The sequence below is a fragment of the Dermacentor albipictus genome, unplaced genomic scaffold, assembly GCF_038994185.2.
Source record: "Dermacentor albipictus isolate Rhodes 1998 colony unplaced genomic scaffold, USDA_Dalb.pri_finalv2 scaffold_19, whole genome shotgun sequence".
Taxonomy (NCBI): Eukaryota; Metazoa; Arthropoda; class Arachnida; order Ixodida; family Ixodidae; genus Dermacentor; species Dermacentor albipictus.
Window position 1 is genome coordinate 2,818,623 of NW_027225573.1, and position 18,513 is coordinate 2,837,135.

General features: G+C 44.9%; 2 long non-coding RNA genes across 3 annotated transcripts in view; one reads left to right on the forward strand and one right to left on the reverse strand.

Annotated features, from left to right (window-relative positions):
• The first annotated feature begins 214 nt into the window (after positions 1 to 214).
• LOC139052177 (uncharacterized) overlaps positions 215 to 18,513 on the forward strand; it is a 65,309-nt gene continuing 47,010 nt past the window's right edge. For both annotated transcript variants that reach the window (XR_011509767.1, XR_011509768.1), the window contains exon 1: positions 215 to 4,609. This is a non-coding gene — a long non-coding RNA (uncharacterized lncRNA). The remainder of the gene's footprint in view (positions 4,610 to 18,513) is intronic.
• Positions 12,143 to 14,288, reverse strand: LOC139052176 (uncharacterized). The gene is made up of 2 exons (XR_011509766.1): positions 13,864 to 14,288; positions 12,143 to 12,889 (listed from the first exon to the last, which is right to left on the reverse strand). It is a non-coding gene; the product is annotated as an uncharacterized lncRNA (long non-coding RNA).

Consider the following 18,513-nt stretch of genomic DNA (forward strand, 5'->3'; position numbering starts at 1 on the left):
TCGTGAATGCGCTTTTATGCAATGTTGACGGCAGCGATTTAAACTGGTTGCCGTCAACATTTGACGTGCCCAGAGAATAGAGGCGTATCCCGCAAGCAAAACACGTCCTGTGATTGTCATATTTGCTTCTTTTAAGGTACATCAGCAGGTGTTAACTAGAGCGCATAAATTAAAGGGAACTGAGTACAGCATATTTATTTATTTATTATTTATTTATCAATACTGTAAGCCTTGAGAGGCTCATACAGGAGTGGACATACAAACAGTACAGGCGCTTTGTTATACCGGGGGTTTGCAGCAAACTTAAACAAAAAAGCAATGGTTACAATCGACGCGCCAGGTCAGCAATAAGTAAATACAAGGAAACAAAAACAACCTATACAGTGCATACGCCGTGTAAAGTGTAAGAAGCAGTTAATACAGGAAAAAATGCATTTGGGTGTGCCGTGCAATGTACAAACAGTGTCACGTGTAATGTATATTATCAGACGTGCTCTAGAACCAAGCGCAGTGAAGTACGAAAGAGCATATGGACACCGGCGTGTGAAAGAAGTTGGGGCGTGGCTATACGTCATTGATAACTTTTGAGGATAGCTCAGCCAAGACGACCAGAATGCGGTCATCATTCCGATAATGACTCGAAGTGCAATTCGAGTGTCGACACGAATGAATGCACAGATTGTGAGCAAACGATGTCACTTGGCAGGGAATTCCACAGATGTATTGTTGAAGGGAAAAATGAGTATTTTAGTGTGTCGCAACGCGAAAAGAATGGTCTGATACATTTTTCATGGTTGGTTCGACTGGAGAGACGTCCGGGGGGCACCAAGTAGTCGGATTTTGTTAAGTTTATCAGGTCATGGTAAAGAAGGTAAAGGAACTTCAAACAGGCCAACCTCCTCCGACCAGCAAGTGTCGGTATGCCTGCTTGTGTGCGAAGCGCAGTTACGCTGTCGTACCTTGAATACTTTGTGTAAATGAATCGGAGCGCCCTGCTTTGGATCTTTTCTAATGCCAAATTTAAATACTTTTGATGCGGGTTCCATACTATGCTGCCGTATTCTAATATCGGCCTAACCAGAGTTTTATAAGCAGTTAATTTCACCGAGGTTGGGGCTGTTGCTAGCTTTCTTCGTAAAAATCCGAGTTGTTTGAACGCACGTGCGCAAACATTATTGATATGTACGTCCCATTTCAGCGATCTTGTTATTGTGACACCTAGATATTTGAATGAGTCTACTCGTTCCAAGGAAGTATTACTTAGTTTATATGTGAAATTTAAGGGCTCTTTCTTACGTGTTACAGTCATACACCTGGTTTTCTGTGTGTTAATTTGCATGCCCCATTTTTCGCACCAGGCAACAATGTTTTGCAGAGACTTATTAAGTTTTGTCTGTTCATCGGCTGTTCTAACAGTTGTGTATATGACGCAGTCGTCCGCAAAAAGCCTTATTGTGACCCCTGGTTCCATACATGCATACAAGTCGTTAATATATAAAAGAAAAAGAGTGGGCCCCAGAACCGATCCCTGTGGCACACCAGAAAGAACATCAAGATAGTCCGATTCAGTATTTTTTACGCAAACAAACTGGGACCGATTCGAAAGGTAGGCTTCGATCCATGAAACAGTCTTGGGATTAATACCAATTGATTTAAGTTTGAAGATTAGTAAACTGTGTGGAACGCGGTCGAATGCCTTCGAAAAATCGACAAAAATTGCGTCAGCTTGCAGTCTTGCATCGATTGTTACAGCAAAGTCATGTATAATTTCTAAGAGTTGAGTTACAGTTGAAAGCCCTTGCCTGAAGCCGTGTTGTCTGAAGTATAATAGGTTATTTTCTTCCAGATAAGTTACGATAGCTTTATTTATTATATGTTCCATTAGTTTGCAACATGTGCTGGTTAGGGATATTGGCCTGTATGTGTCAAGAAGCTGCTTGTTCCCACCTTTATGAATTGGCACGACCTTTGCGCACAGCCAGTCCGCGGGAAGCACTGCCGTTTCAAGTGATGCACTGAAAATTTTATGCAGGAAGGGGGACAACTGACCCGCGTATCGCTTGAGGAAAGTGCTTGATAAATTATCAGGGCCAGGCGATTTTTTAACGTCTGTCTGTAGCAGCAAATTCAAAATACCGGACTCCGTTATCAGGATTTCAGGCATTGCAGAGTCATACTCTGATAAGGGCATATTAGGGGCGTGGGCACGGGAGAATACCGACTGAAAATATGTATTGAATGAGTTAGCAATGGTACGCGCATCCTCAACCACTATACCGGCAATTTCCAATTTCATTGGAGGACTTTCCGGTTTTGACAGATACCGCCAGAATTTCCGAGGCTGATTTGTCATGAACTCAAGTAAAGTATTGGAAAAAAAGTTGTCTCTCGCGCTTTTTAACCTTTCTTTCAGTTCTCGTGAAAGCTGACTAACCATAGTGGGATTATGTTTTTTCTTGCGCATCCTTTGAACCCTTCTTTTGAGGTGTATGATAGTTCTTGTAATCCACGGCGACCTCCGCTTTATCTTTTTAAGCTTGGTAGGAATGAAATTACTTTCACAGTGCGAAATCCCATTTTTTAATTTTAACCATAGGTCGTTGGCGTCCAACGTACCATCGTCAAAATCATCTTCCATAATTCCTAAAAAATCAATGATGCTTTCATCATTAGCCCTCGTGTAATTCTTAACCAAAATTTTGGTGTCAGTACTAGAGGGCCTTGCACCCATGCCAAGATCGTCAACCGTCAGTAAAATCATTTTATGGTCGGATATACCCGGTTCTATGCTAACTTCAGGGGTTAAAGATGTGGACACAAAGACAAGGTCTAGCACTGAGCACACTTGCCCTTGGACGCGAGTTGGTCCATGCACAAGTTGAGCTAGCGAGAAAGTCTGCATGATATCAAGAAGAAGATCACAACTTTTGACTTCTTTGTTGCCGATTAACAAGGTATCCCAATCAATGCCCCCTAAGTTAAAGTCTCCAGCTAGAATTAATTTCGTTCTTTGGTTGGTGTGGTTATATAAGAAGTCGTACAGTTCTACAAGGTAACTGTCCGGCGCGCCTGGTCGCCTGTATACACCACCTATTAGTAAATTGACATCATTGACCTTTATTGTACACCAGACGCTCTCATGATTAGTAATGCAAGTTTCTCGGTGGACAAACAAATTCCGCTTAACAGCAATAGCAACGCCTCCACCGCGACCGTCCCGATCTGTGCGCAAAAATGCATAGGAGGGAGGAACCACCTCAGAATCGTGGATATCCGAGTTCAACCACGTTTCTGTAATTACGATTACATCTGGGCCATACAACAGCAGCAGTTCCTCAAGCTTTTCAAGTTTATTGACAATGCTTCTCGCATTAAAGCACAGTAACGTCAGCCGTGCAGTACTTTCTGTTTGTCATTCATTGGAAGTGCTAGCGTTCGCTGTCACGTGGGGCTTCGAGCGGTGCAATGGCTCCATTTTTTTCTGATCATTATTCCATACGTACAGGTCTTCATTAATCCTTAATTTGTCAAAATGTAGGCTGACTTTATCGCCGTTATTCCGACAACCTGCCGCGGCTTGCCATAGCTTTTTGCGTATTTCACGAATGTCAGCGGAAAAGTCTTCAGAAATTGAAATTTTCTTTCCTTTCAATTTGACACAGTTCCGAAGTACTGTCATTTTTTCGGTAAAGTCATAAAAGCGTAGTATGATTGGTCGATCTCGACCCGGCTTTTTTAAGCCAATTCGGTGTACGCGTTCCACAGTTCTGACCTGAACGTCTAGAATATTATGCAGTATATCTTTTGTTACAAACGATTCCAAGGCTGCGGGATTTTCCTTATCGTGCTCTTTCACGCCATATATGACTAGGTTATTGCGGCGGCTCCTATTTTCCAGCTCATCAATTTTTCTAGTCATTTGGGCAACTTCACTGCGCATAGCGTGCACAGTTGCCTCACACTTATCAACTTTATCGTGATATTGCCTGAGTGACGAGAGGGTCGCTTCAATTTGTGAAAGCCTCTGCTGCACATTTGCTAGACCAGTTTCTAAGGTCGAGTGCGAAGTTCGGATTTCAGTTACAGCCCGCAATATTTCATCTAGTTTATCGGGGCCCGGATTTTGCTCTACGTCACCACTCCGTTGCAATACCATGAGAATGACGCGAAATGATTCCAAACAACAAAGCAGTGCGCACCGTGGGCTCGGCAGCACTACCAGACAGACATCATTGCTCTTAACGCAAGCGCAAAAACGCCATTTGTTACCAACCTGTACGAAGAACAGTACGAAGTAAGTCATAGTGCTCCGGGCGATGCTACCGAGCCCACTGAGTTGCGCGCGGCTGCTGGGCTTCCTTTTAAGCTGGTCCACCGATGTTCCAGGGGTCGCTGGTGAGCCAAATGAACGATCCAGGTGTGACTCAGTCGGCCCTATATCCATGTGACGTGAGCACGTCGGTATCGATGCTGGAGATACGCCCAGTGCAGTGGAAATGGGTTGTCGAGTGATCGGCGCCGTTGACGCCATCGCCTTTGCCGAGGCAGGGAAGGAACCAGCGCTGCATCCACGTAACCCCAGCTGGATCTGTACGAAGAACAGTACGAAGTAAGTCATAGTGCTCCGGGCGATGCTACCGAGCCCACTCATATTGCAATATATATCGTGCATTGTCCGGGTAAAAAGTAAGAAATTATGGGAGTTTCCAAAACAAAATAAGAACATGACATGAAACCCGTTTTCAAATTTGATATCCTGTATCTGGGCCATAAGCGATATCAGGTTGAAAGCGCAACTGGTGAAGTAGCACTGATGTATGACCATCCCTCCAGACGGCAGTGACGCAGCAGTTCAGTCTCCTAGTGGTAAATTGCGGAGCTTACAAAATAATGACAATTTTAATTTGCTAAATAATTCTTGTCGACAGTCCGCTGTTTTTCGGAACAGAACCATGGCTTCATTCTACAGTCCTCGATAGCGAAGTCTTTCCTGTTCGCTACCACTTTTTTTTTTTTCAGCACAACTGCGGTTCAAAGGGAGGAGGCGTATCTATTCTTGTATGTTGCGACTAAGCATGCGTTGGCTGGATGATTCAGATACAGATTGTGAATCTGTGTTCTGTAAATTGAGCACAAAAATGGCAAATCGTTTGCTGCGGGGTTATACTACCGATCTCCTGGCGCGCCTTGTCGGTAGTTGGCTGAATTGCCTTCTTGGGGCGATTTTAAGTGATCAGATTTTATCCGGGAGTGATTTTAATCTCTCCGCCATAGACTGCTCACGCAGTACACCTATGAGTAGTCCCACTGGCATTACGTACACAGTTTTCTTTGATGTTGGCAATGAAAATATGTTACAAATGCATCGCGATGACGGCACAGGCAACGTGCTTGATTTGCTGTTTTCTGATACACCGAGTATTGTATCAAACGTGCATGTGTTACCTGGTGGGAGGGATCACAATACCATTGTTGCCAACATTACTGGTCGACATGTATGTGTTGCGAGAAAGCCGACTAGAACTGTCTACGTGTACAACATGACTATATATATATATATATATATATATATATATATATATATATATATATATATATATATATATATATATATATATATATATATAAACGAGAAGAAAGGGGGTTAACCGAGGGACCCGATATTTATTAGTCATATAATGAGAAGCCAACAAACACTGACACCAAGTACAACATAGGGGAAATTGCATGTGCTTAATAAATGAAATAAAGTAATAATAAATTAATGGAAATTAAAGTGGATGAAAAAACAACTTGCCGCAGGTGGGAACCGAACCCACAACCTTCGCATGTCGCGTGCGATGCTCTACCAATTGAGCTACCGCGGCGGCGTTTCCCCAGCCACTTTCTTGGGTATTTATGTGTACTAGTAGAACCCTGGGAGTGTTAGTCAGCGCCCTCACTCACAGACCTTGGCGGCGGACGTGGAACGTCTTTTTTGCCGCAGGCGTCACGAGAACGTGAGACTATATATATATATATATATACACAACATTGGCAGATTTGAACGTTGAACAACTATGGAATAGATTCAAAGAAAAGCTGTTTCATCTGCGAGATGAGTTTGTTCCTCTTCGAGCTGTGTCATCCAAACGCACAGAAGATAAGCCATGGTTTAACCTTTGTCTGCGTACCTCACTGCGAAAGATTAGGGGAGTATATTGGCAGTTTAAAACTAAAATTTTGAATGATCAATTCACATAACTAATGGAATAGAAATGTCATCTAATGCGCTTAACTGAATTGGCTGAGAACTCGTGCTTTGCGAATCTGAGTTAGAGGCTAGTCGGGGATCCTGAAAAAGATTTGGAAGTACGATAAGTCCAGTAAAAAAACGACAGACCTGTTCCTCTTTTGCATTACTCCAGTTAAGTTGTTCATGATACGTAAGTGGAGATAAAATCTTTGTTAATTAACTTTCCTCAGTATTCATCCTAGTTCTTCAAGAATTATCAACGAAGATCTTGCAGTCCATGAGGTCTAAATGTCGAAGATCACTTTTAGCATGCCGGGTGTGCGGCCATCATGAGAAAATGTGAAACCGACAAAAACTAGTGGTACAACTGATATCCTGGCAGCAATTCTGTTAAACTGCTGAGGTTTTATATCTATGTTTTTTGTTTTTGCTTATTCGGAAAGTCGATAAATTATTGCTCTCTGCCTGGCGATTCGAAACTGGCACACATATTGCCGGCGCATAAAACTGGGCAGAGAAACAAGGTTGAGAACTACAGAGCCATGTCCTTAACCAGCTTTACGTGTAAGATTACGAAACTAGTCATTCATAACTGCATAAAGTCTCATGTTGAACTTAACAACCTCCTTCAGTCTAGCCAGCATGGATTTCGGGAGGCCTTCTTTTGTACGATGCAATTGCTTGAATCTTACACATGGCCTTAGCAATCGATAAGAATCAAATTACTGACTGCGTATTTCTAGATTTAGGAAAACGTTCTACGTTGACGCCCATGATATCTTGATATTGAAAATACGAAAATGTGACTTGCATCACAAAAATAATCGATTAGATATCAAAATGTCCTTACTCTGAGAAAATGTCTGTGGTTCTCAAGGGCTGTTCCTGTTAACGTTGCCGGGACCACTGGTATACCCCAAAGATCCGTTCTGGGTCCACTTTCATTTATTCTGTACACCAATGACGTTGCTTCTGGTATTACATACACGTTTGGAACGTTTGCTGATGATTGCTCAGCATACAGAGTTACAAAGAGTGAATCTAATAAACGAGCACTACAGCACCATTTGGATTTTATTGCCTCATGGTTCGATGAATGGGGAAATGTCAATTAAAGAAAGAGTGTGCACGTCACTTTTACCGGGAAGTGCTGGCGCAATAGCAATTACACTATAAACGGTGCTGCGATTGATAACGCGGTACAATATAAATACCTGGATGTATTTTTACGGCTGATTTAATTTGGAAGAGGCTTGCAAACAATCTTAGAAAAAAAAAGCAATTGAAACGTTTTTTTTTTCTTTAGCCGATTACCAAGGAAACCTAAAGAACAGTTATGTGTCACCTCCCTGCGTACTGTATTCGATTATAGGAGTTATTGCTAGGATCCACACTGGGGTCTCAGCTCGCAGGCACAGTTTAATAGGGCAGAACAGGGCAGTGTGGTGCGCCTTTGGTAATTATGAGAGGACGCTAAATATGATGGAGAGTAAAAAAACACTATATTTGGACAAACTAGAAGACTGCCATCGAAATCTTAGATTAATATTTTTTTTGCATAATGTACATTACCTTAAAACTGGCATCGATATAGAGTTGCATTTTAAGCCGCCCATTTATGTCTCTCAAAGACGAGACCATTACTTGAATATATGCTAGGTTCCACTCTGTGGTACCGCCTTTCGCTATTGCTTTTGTACAGTCAATAAGGCATTAGAAGCTTCTATTGCACAATATTGTTAACATTTTGGAGCGCAGCTCTTAGGCGCGAATTCATGCGGTGAACGTCTGCGTCCTACCTCGTAACTGAGCGAACGAGCCCAGCGAAAGATGAAAGCAAACGCGGAGCGCTGCGGGGGATTAAAGAAGTGGCAAGAGCGATGAGAGAACAAGGAGGAAAGCGGAGGAGGAGGGTATGATGAAAGGGCGAGAGGAAACGCGTAGTGCCGCGCTCGAGGAGTCTTTGCGGTGACGATGGCTACGAGATTGCGCCAGAGTAGCGCGCATCGTCTGTATGGAAACAAAGCACTTCGTGAGTGGAGGTTGCCTGCAGCGGCTGCTCTGAGTCGTGCCCACGCGTCATCCACGGGTTTCCTCTCGCGATCTCCCGATTAGCGATGCAGTCGCGCTACACTTAGCTCCGTTTGCAGCGCGCCACCCGAGAGAGATTGCCCGCGCCAGTCATTATATCGCCAATTGAAAACGTGTACACCTGCGCTCAAATTTTGCATTAGAGAGTATCGCAATCGTGGGTTAATTTTTTAATGATGACATTTGCCATGCTCTAGAAAGGGGATAATATGTAGTTTCCCTTTGTGGAATTGCACTTTTCCCCCCTTGCTGCAATGCCTGAAATGCCGAATCGGGTACAAAATGATTAAAAAAGTGCAAAGGGCACTTATTCCTTGATTGCGGCCACATCAGCAGAAGCACCGAGACTTGACCAACAGTGTTCACCACAATTTGCGCACAACGTAAGGTTGTGCGTTTGACTGTGCCTTAATTAACTTCGCCTGAAATAACATGAAAGGTCGTCGATTGGACTCCTACCAAAGGTCGTGAGTTCGAGTACCTTAATTGACTACCTTAAATACCTGTGTTTAAATCAACTTCGACGTGTCGTGGGCTCTACTCCCACCGATGGTCATGGGTTCATGTGCCTTAATTTACTATACCTAAATAAAAGTCTTAATTAACTTCGCCTTAATCAACACCAAAGGTCGAGGATCCGTAGCTTTTTTTGGATCATGGCATGGTCACGCCAACGCCAGATTGTCCGCCTCATGAACCATGAAATGCTTTCGCATTAATGAATAACTAAATAAAACTGCGACAAAACACACCTCTCGATTACTGTCGACGGTAATGCGTTAGCACTGAATAGCCTACCGATTCAAGGTATTGGCACCGTCGTAACGACTTATGTGAAAAGGCGTTCACTACAGCGGGGCCCCTCTTTCGCGCTTCCGTATGAACACTCGGCGCCATCTAGCATCGCCGCCGCAAAGCATGCGTGTGGCCTCGGAAATGCATGGCGCGCCGGTGCGTGCGTACGCTGAGAAACGGGTCGTGCGAGAACCGGGCTCCGGTCTCGTGTTTCTTTCTGGACATGCGGCGCCATTTACCGCGGCTGTCGCGAAGCCGGCGCCTGGCCTCCGAGGCGAGAAGCGTGGTGTGCCGGCGCCTGCAAACGCCGATAATTGTTCCCTCGCTTGCCGCACACTCCGTGGCATTTACTCAGTGACCCAAGTTGGCGAAACGTTCATTGAAGAGCGGCACATGGCCAGTGCATTCAGGGCGCGGCTCGCTAAAGCGTTGGCGTGAGCGGCGTTCATTAAAAAGCGGTGCACACCCAGTTCGTTTGTGGCGCAAACTGCAAATGCATCGGGTTGCTGCCCTTGAGGAACTCTTCTGACGTGGGCTCGATTCTGCTCAGCATTGGAGAAACTTGAGGGATATTTTTCGTCATTATAGGGCGGCACAGTCTCAGCGGCCCATAACTAGTTACCCAAGTTGGCGTCGAACACCCAGGGGCCCAAGTTGGGGTCAAAGAGGTTCATTGTAGACCAGCAAAGACCAAGTGGCGCACACCCAGTACTCCAAGTCGACGGAAAAGAGTTTATTTGCATAGTGGTACCTACCTAATCCCGCCTCCACAGAGAGTTATGTCGGTGTGTAAGACGTTTGTTGAAGAGCGGCACGTCTATACACAATTGCGACACACTCAGCGACCGAAGTGATGCTGCCCATCTGACCATGAACTGGAGTGAGATAATTTGTTTGAAAGAAGGCAGAGATGTCGCCCTGAACTAACACGCTATAGCCTGCTACCCTGCACAGGGGAGGGGGAATGGAGGCGCAAAGGTGTGATGAGGGACGATGATGACATAGAAAGAAGGACGCACAACCATAAAAACAAGCCCGCCCACCCGCCCTTGTAAAGTGCGTCAAGTACCCAAAGAATGCGATTGTCTGGAAACGTTTCAGAGGAAGGCATCGTGGGGCAGGCGACACTCGCCCTACCCGTCCAGGACGTGCTGCTGCTGCTGCTGCTGCCGCTACACCACAGGCGGGTGTCCTAAATCCTGTGGACATGACACAGGTCTGGTTCAACCAGGTCGTAGTGAATGCAGCAGGTCATCTGCTGGCGCCAGTGCTGCTTGTAGCGTGGACCAGTCTCTCGCCATGTCAACACGTACAACTTCCATGTGGCTGGCATCGCGTGTGCCTTCGACAGTAAGCCATTTGCCACCATCAGCTCAGCCGGAGGCGATGGTGAAGGAGTCCCACGAAATTCAGTTGCACTATCGCCTTGGAGCAACACAAAAGTCAAGGTCAACACACCTTCAATACCCGGGGACACAATAATCCGCTAGTCGACGCACTCTGTCAATGGCCCAACTTGGCGGAGTGTTCGTATTGCAGCATGTCATCGTACTTCACTGTGACTTTGAGAACGAGAACGTCTCGACTGTTCTGGTGAGATTTGTAACACTTCATTGAGTCAACCTCGCTACGTTGGCTTCAAGATTTGCTTGCTTCTGCACATGCTGTGCGATGCCCACTCAACGACCCGGCTTCGACATGCGCATCGTTATGTTGGCAGTGGTGCTTGTTCCTGCCGTCGTTGTTATTTGTTTAAGGGTTGGAAATTTTCTATTACACTAATAACGCTAGAAGTGCTGCCGTACACATTGTCACCACATAGTGGCTGATTTGTGTGAACAATAAAACGCCGATGTCTAACAAACGTAGCCCTCTGCTGGATTTCTGTAGTATGTGGTATACAAGGTGTGCCAACTATCATGCACCAATATCTTTAAAAAATGTGCAAATACAAGTAACAGGACAGAACCAAAGTAACGTTGCTTGCTGACGCATTGGAGACATTTCAATTACATTTTGCATTCCGCCTAATTGTACAATTAATCCGAATTCACTAATCAACTTCTCTAACGTAATTAGATTAAAAGTGTCAATGAAAAAATCGTAGAGCAACATGAAAAACTTCCGGTACAGCTTTCTGTTGCCTAATACGTGATGCTAAAAGTGTTTTTCGAGTGTGAAGGAAGCCCGCGAATGCACGGAAAGGGCCTCGAGCGTGGCCATGTTGACGGTCGCTGGCGTAAATCGCACAGCTAACGCTTGCATCACTACCCTGTCACCTTTTAAGGGGCGGCACACTCGGCTAAATGCTACGTTCGTTCGTACGCGGAACGTTTGAGAGCACTGCAATCGCGGCACGCAAGCGGGCATGTGACGTGGAATATTCCTTTTTTTTTTGTAATTCGCGGGCATCTGCAGTAAGCGGGAAACAACTAATACTTAATAGAGAGAAGGTTAGAAACTGTCTAATTGGACGCTTTGCCACCCCATCGGCTGCAAAGTTCAAAATTAGACGAATCTAGTTAACCTAACCTAACCTAACCAACCCAACTGTTGCAGTTGTAGTCGAAAAATAAGAAGCCTCTCTCTCTCTCTTTCTCCCCCCCTCTCTCTCTCTCTCTCTCTCTCTCTCCCTATATATATATATATATATATATATATATATATATATATATATAATCTTTTGAAGATATAGGTATAAGCTAGTAAGTTGGATGTGATTTCTGCCACCAAGTAAAACAGTAATTTAGCTCACAGGTGTAGCGATTTGAGCGAGTTAGCGCGTATTTACTTCCTGTACGCAGTGGACAATAAAGCAGACCGAAAGGAGAAAGTGGGCGGATACATAGCGCGCAGCTCTAGCGTGTGTTACCTCTTATGTTTTATTGGTTCAGTTGAATATGCATTAGGTACATATGAAGTCCACATGCACCTACTCATGCCTGTTATAAGCTATGCATAAATTACAATGCAAAAACGATGCCGCCCTAAAAAGCAAATATTCAAGCCAAACTACAGATATCGCATAAGTGACGATTTATTTTTACAATACCAGAAGAAAATAGAATCTCTTGCTGTTAACTGTGAAGCTGCGCGCGTGATACAACACTAATGTATGGAAAAAAGACAACACAGAAATATCCGCGTCACCGGTCAACTGCGTCATCCACCGAATTCTCCTAATGAGCTCCATCGGGTGAATTCCCGGGTGAAGCGAAGCTTCCAGGTCAGCGTTTGCGGAGCCCTATTTATGGAAGCCTATAACCCACCCACATTAACAGCCAGGACGTCCATGTAATGCTTGAAAAGTTCGAGAATTTCTGTGAAAATTACTCCGCCCCAGTCAGAATAGCGGTGGAGTGCTTGGCCTCGCAGAACTTCCCGTGTGTTGAAGTATCGCAGGGCTTGCCGCGGGAAAGCGCAGCGCGTCGAAGGCCACGACGGCGGGATTCTCGACGCCACGCGCTGAGCAAGCCACGATCAAGCTGTGGTTGCGCTCAAAGCGAGGCACGCCACCCTTGCGCCAAGCACCACCACTGGAACAGCGGCTAGGACAGCACGGTGCTCCTGCGATGATCAGGCGGTGGGCGGAGGCTTCGAGAACCCGAGGCTGGCCTGGGAAGACACGCTGTGCCAGCTGCAAGCTCGTTCCGCCTCCTGTGGGCCATCGTCTTGGTTGCTGAAGATGGAGCGAAAAGCGACGGCGTCGGTGCACCAGCCGATCCACGACCAGTATGACACGGGCCGTATCCTCGGTTGTCAATTCCGCTGAAATGTTTAGATTTCGCGTTATGTCAGGCTGTTCACGTCAACGTTGGTGAAGATTAATTCAAAGTCTATCTGTTCCCCAGCATAATATTTTACCCGCAGTGGTAGCCCAGTGGCTATCGTTGGGCGTCTGGGCTCAAGGACGCAGATACGAAACCGGTCGGGGTGGCCGCTATGGGGCGAAATGCAAGACCCCAGGTAGTCTCAAATAATACAGAGTCAGATCATGGTTTTGGAGCGTCAAGTCCGCAATCATTTAAATGCCACTTCTTTTTCTCTCTTTTCAGTAATCGCTTTTGATACTAAATGCCTAAGTTACACAAAAGTAACATGAAATCAAATAGCCTATATTTTGTGAAACAGTTTGTTACAGGCCAGTCGCCGTCGTTATATAATGGTATAACTGGCACTTGGCTACAGGGAGCATATTCACAGAGTTGCGATTACGGCAGAACGGTTCTCAGGAGCCGATACCAGCCGATCGTGACTCTGTACATTTTATTACCGAAGGGCGACCTTCCAATGGCAAACACGCACTAAAAAACAAAAAGCCGCCGCTTGCTGGGCTGCTGCTTAGAAGCATCACAGGCAGTGCAATGAAGCTACCAAAAAAAAAAGAAGACGCGCAGATGATACACATGTAGTGCGGCGTGTGCTCCTTTTATGTTTGTCTTTTTGCTGTGTCTGAACTGTAGTTAAACTGCCCTCAACTTGTCCAGCAACAAGTTCCAGGAGTCTACACACCCAGTGTAGACAAACACAAGCAATTCTCTGTTGCAATTACCACTAAGTCAGAATAAGTAATCAAAATATTCCTAAAATGGCTATCGCGACGATTTCTGCAGGCCTCGATGTACGGTGCCACTGAGATGAGCGCCAACACTCGACAAACCACTGCATCTCAAGGCTACATTTTCAACGTTCTCTTTGAGAAAGACCTTCGTTCCGCTTACAGGACATGTACGAATATTCACCTGTCAGCCGTTCCGTTGACGAAGGCGTGCGGGCAACCATCCCCGGACCACAGAAACGCCGACACGTGACAGCCGCCAGTGTATTGTCTTGCTGAGGTGTTGTCTTGCTGAGATGCGTGGCGAAATCCGCGGCCAGTCGTCGTTGCATCCTGGTGCAGAGCCGGGGCGTCCGATTGGGAACGTTGCTTTATGACCGACACGAGGCGTCACTGCAGTACAGCTCGGCGCTGGCAATATCTTGGCGGTAAAGCAGGGCTTGCCGCTGGGTGCGTCCTACAACCTAGCCGTATTTGTTAACATTAAGCACTGCGGAACGAAGAAACTAGTCGCTGGCAGATGGTAGCCGTGCGCGTGCAAAACGGGGGAGGACCTGCAGTGCATGATACAGCTGCCTGCTGCGTTCTTCTTTTTCTTCTACTCACCCGCGTCAATCACATGCGAGAAAATATCTTGCGAAGTTACCTCTTATCGAGAAGACAAGATGTATGCAAAAAGAAAGCACATGTTGATGTCGGTGTGTGTTGCATAGGCTGCATTATTACAAATAAATTGCAAACGCCACGGCACCGATTTCAATGGGAGCGAAATGCGAAAATAAAGAACCACAGGTGGACCAAATTTCCGGAGTTCCCCACTACGGCGTGCCTCATAATCAGATCCTGGTTTTGGCACGTAAAGCCCCATAATCGTTAACGCTATGAAAAAATTACCTATAGATCCTATAGTTATCGCGCCCCGACTGGAACTACAGTGGCCTTCTAATTGTTCTCTGAAGCTAAAATACGCGGTTTGGATCGACAACAGATGTAGATGTGTTACAGCGAAGCTGTTTATGCGGACTCTGTGTCATTGTTGTCGGACTTCGCTAAAAAGGGGCCACGTGACCTAGCTGTAGAGGAAAAGAAGAGCTAACCAGGAGGAAAAGGGTTGGAGTGACCCCTTTCCTTTTCTGAGAATGCTATCTTATACGCGAATCTGATACGGTTACCCGCAAATCTTTTTTAATTCATTTAACCGTCCTTATTCTTGCTGGCACTTCTTGCTGGCGCAAGAAGTGCCCGCAGCCACGTCAATCGTCAAACCAATCCAACTAATCGTCAAAACGATTTTAGCACCTCCATCTCCACTGGTGGGCCTTACGCCTACAGATCTGGCGCTCTTTGGCCATACCTGGCCCTTGCGCCAATAAACACCACGCATTCATTGATTGCGCCCAATATACGGAGCTTTGGATTAGTAGTTCCGCACATTCGGAGCTCCGGAGTGAGCACGGCGGACCGAGCATAGGCATGTGGCCTAACAGGCGTTTCTTCTGCTTCGCGCAGGTCAGTGATTATTACTCCACAATTGTGAGCGATTCCAACTGTCTCTTGGTTCTGCCGTGCCCACGTCAGTGCATTTCTATTGTTTGTGAAGTGTTTAGAGTGTGAAAGCTCATGCTCTGCGGGGACGTTGAGTTAAATCCTGGTCCGAATACGGGAGACCCCAGTACAAAAGATCTACTAAGGCAGTTACTGGCTGGCCAGAATAAACTTGCAGACGAGGTTGCAGCTCTTCGGGTACAGCAAGCAAACATGGAAAAACTTATGTCTGGTTCCACCTCCAGGTTTTCCGACATAGAAAGCCGTGTAGCAAGGATAAAGGGCATCGCAGGAACATTCCATACACTTCAGGCGAAAGTCGTTAGTTTAGAGGACAGAAGCAGGCGCTCGAACGTGATGGTTATCGGTTTGTGCGAAGACGCGGGTGAGACCATGTTGGAACTAAAACAAAATGTTGTCGATACATTTACTGAAAAGCTTAATATCAGCTGCAAATCAATTGGAAGAATTCACCGGGTTGGAAAACCTGGAAAGCAAAGACCAGTTATAATATTCTTCCAAAACTGCAATGAAAAACAGGAAATTATGAAAAACGCTTACAAACCCAAAGGAACGGACTTATCGGTTCAACACGATTGCTCAAGCGAAACACTCCGCAAAAGAAAGCTTCTTTGGGCTAGTGCCAAACGAAAAAAAAAAAAGACGGAAGGAAAAAAATGCTGATAAACGATATGTTCAAAGTGGACAGTGAAATTGGTGAAATTTACGCTTGGGACGACGCCACATGTGCGAGGGCCAAACTGCCCCGACGTCAGTCCAATTCAGGCATTGAGTGACGTCAGGCTTCTAGCGATAATGAACTACGCCTACTGAACATTAATGCCCGTAGCATATCTAACAAAAGTGACCAACTTGAAGCTCTAATGTTGTATTATAATCCGCATATTGTGGTAATCGCCAAAACTTGGCTGGAAGATGAAATAAATGACGACGACGTTTTTCCTCCGTGGTATAACGCGTTTCGTTGCGACAGGCAATCAAGAGGTGGTGGTGTAGCTGTGTTGGTGAAGCAGGGTATTCAAGCTTTTGTTTTACCGCATCTTATTCATCACGAGAGCGTCTCTTCAAAACTATGCTGCTGGGGCCGGTCTTTGCTTCTATTTGTGGTTTACCGACCACCTGATTCACCACAAACGTTTTTTCCCCGACTTGGCTGATCACATGTCTAAGTACATAAATGATAAAATAATTCTTGCTGGTAACTTCAACCTGCCTGGATTGGATTGGAATTGTCCTGTTTCTGGTTCTGCCCCTGGCACGCATTACATTTTCGATATTATGTTACAACATAACCTTCAACAGGTAGTGACAAAACCCACGCGTGTGCAGGGTACTTGTGCTTCCGTACTTGACCTAGTGTTTATCAGCCGATCGATTGAAAATTTTCGTGTCTCAGTGGAAAACGAACTCTCCGATCACTATATGGTGCATTTTTCATGCAGCATCCAAAATCCCAACAACTCGCCACCTACAAAGCCTGTCTGTGTAATAGACTTTTCGCGTGCCAGGGACGAAAGCGTGCTTGATTACCTTGATCTATGCCTTAGCGATTTTAAAAGAAATAATGCGCATATACTATGACATATGTTTCAAAAATCTGCACGTACTGCATAAACCGTTTTATTCCCAATAGAATAAAGAAAACGCACAAAAGAAACCCCTGGATCACGCGTAGGGTTTTGCATTTAAAACGAAAATTAAAGCGATTAAAACCTACACGTGTCTCCCGAAACGCTATAGCAGCTGCACGACTTGCACTGCGTCAAGCTGTGAGCCAATCAACACGTCATTACTTTGAACACACGCTGCCGAGGTTTATTCAAAACGCTCCGCAGAAATTTTGGAGACACTTGTCCAAGAAAAACAAGCCTATCGACCAAATTATGCACAATGACGTTCTTGCCACCGATAAAACGAGCATTGCTGAACATTTTAATACATATTTTTACAGTGTTTTTTCGAAATCCAACTCCCAAATACGGCAAACAGCTGCATCATGTCCTCCCGAACCAAGCATTGTATCTTCTGCAGGTGTGTTATCCATGTTGTTAAATTTGAAAACGAAAGTGTCTTTTGGTCCTGATGGGATTCCAAATATGTTCTTGCAGCGTTATATTGAAATGATATCCAAATTTCTTGTCATAATTTTTTGTGCAAGCCTATCAACTAGCAGCGTTCCTTCAGATTGGAGAGTTGCGCGGATTGTGCCAATACTTAAGAAAGGTATCGCATCATCTGTTACAAATTTTCATCCAATATCCCTTACAGCTTCTTCTTCTAAACTTCTTGAGCACATTGTAGCCACCTATATAACTCCCTTTCTAAGTGACAGAGACATTCTATCTCCATTTCAACACGGATTTAGAAAGGGACTTTCAACAGTCACCCAACTAACATCTGTAGTTCATTGCTTTGCTGATACGCTAAACGGGTCCGGGCAGACTGTCGTTATTTTTCTAGATTTTAGGAAAGCATTTGACCTGGTTCCACATGACAAACTACTATGTAAGCTTGAATCTACTGGGCTTCCTTCTTTCATTATTAACTGGGTGTCTGCTTACCTTTCTAACCGAACACAGTTCGTCAATATTGATCCTCATTGTTCCAGCCACCTCCCAGTCACTTCTGGTGTACCGCAGGGAAGTGTGCTGGGACCATTACTCTTCTTAATCTATATAAATGACATTGTTGATATGATTAGTGAACCAGTGCAGATTAGGCTTTTGGCCGACGACTGTGTATTGTTTAATGATATTAGGTCTTCTGAAAATCAAGTCATCCTTAATTCTAACCTTCAGAACATTCATTCTTGGTGCAATCGATGGGACATGAAACTTAACAATGATAAAACATTCTTCATGAAAGTTTCCAACAAAAAGAGTAGCCTATCATTTTCATATAACCTTCCATCTCACCCGCTTGAAGAAGTTAATGAATACACTTACCTAGGCGTTACTATAACCAATAATCTTAGTTTGAATAAAAATATCTCAAGTATATGCACGTCAGCTTCTAAGAAACTTTGCCTCCTCAGGCACAAATTAAAAGCTGCCCCTACTAGCGCAAAGCTCTTAGCCTACACTTCATTCATCAGACCTAAACTCGAATATGCATGCACCGTCTGGGATCCTTACACAAAACATAACATTGAGGCGTTGGAAATGATCCAGCGTAAATCTGTTCGATTTATTTTTAACAAATACCGCTCTACTGACTCCCCCACCACTCTCATGGCACAACATAACGTACAGACACTGTGTATACGAAG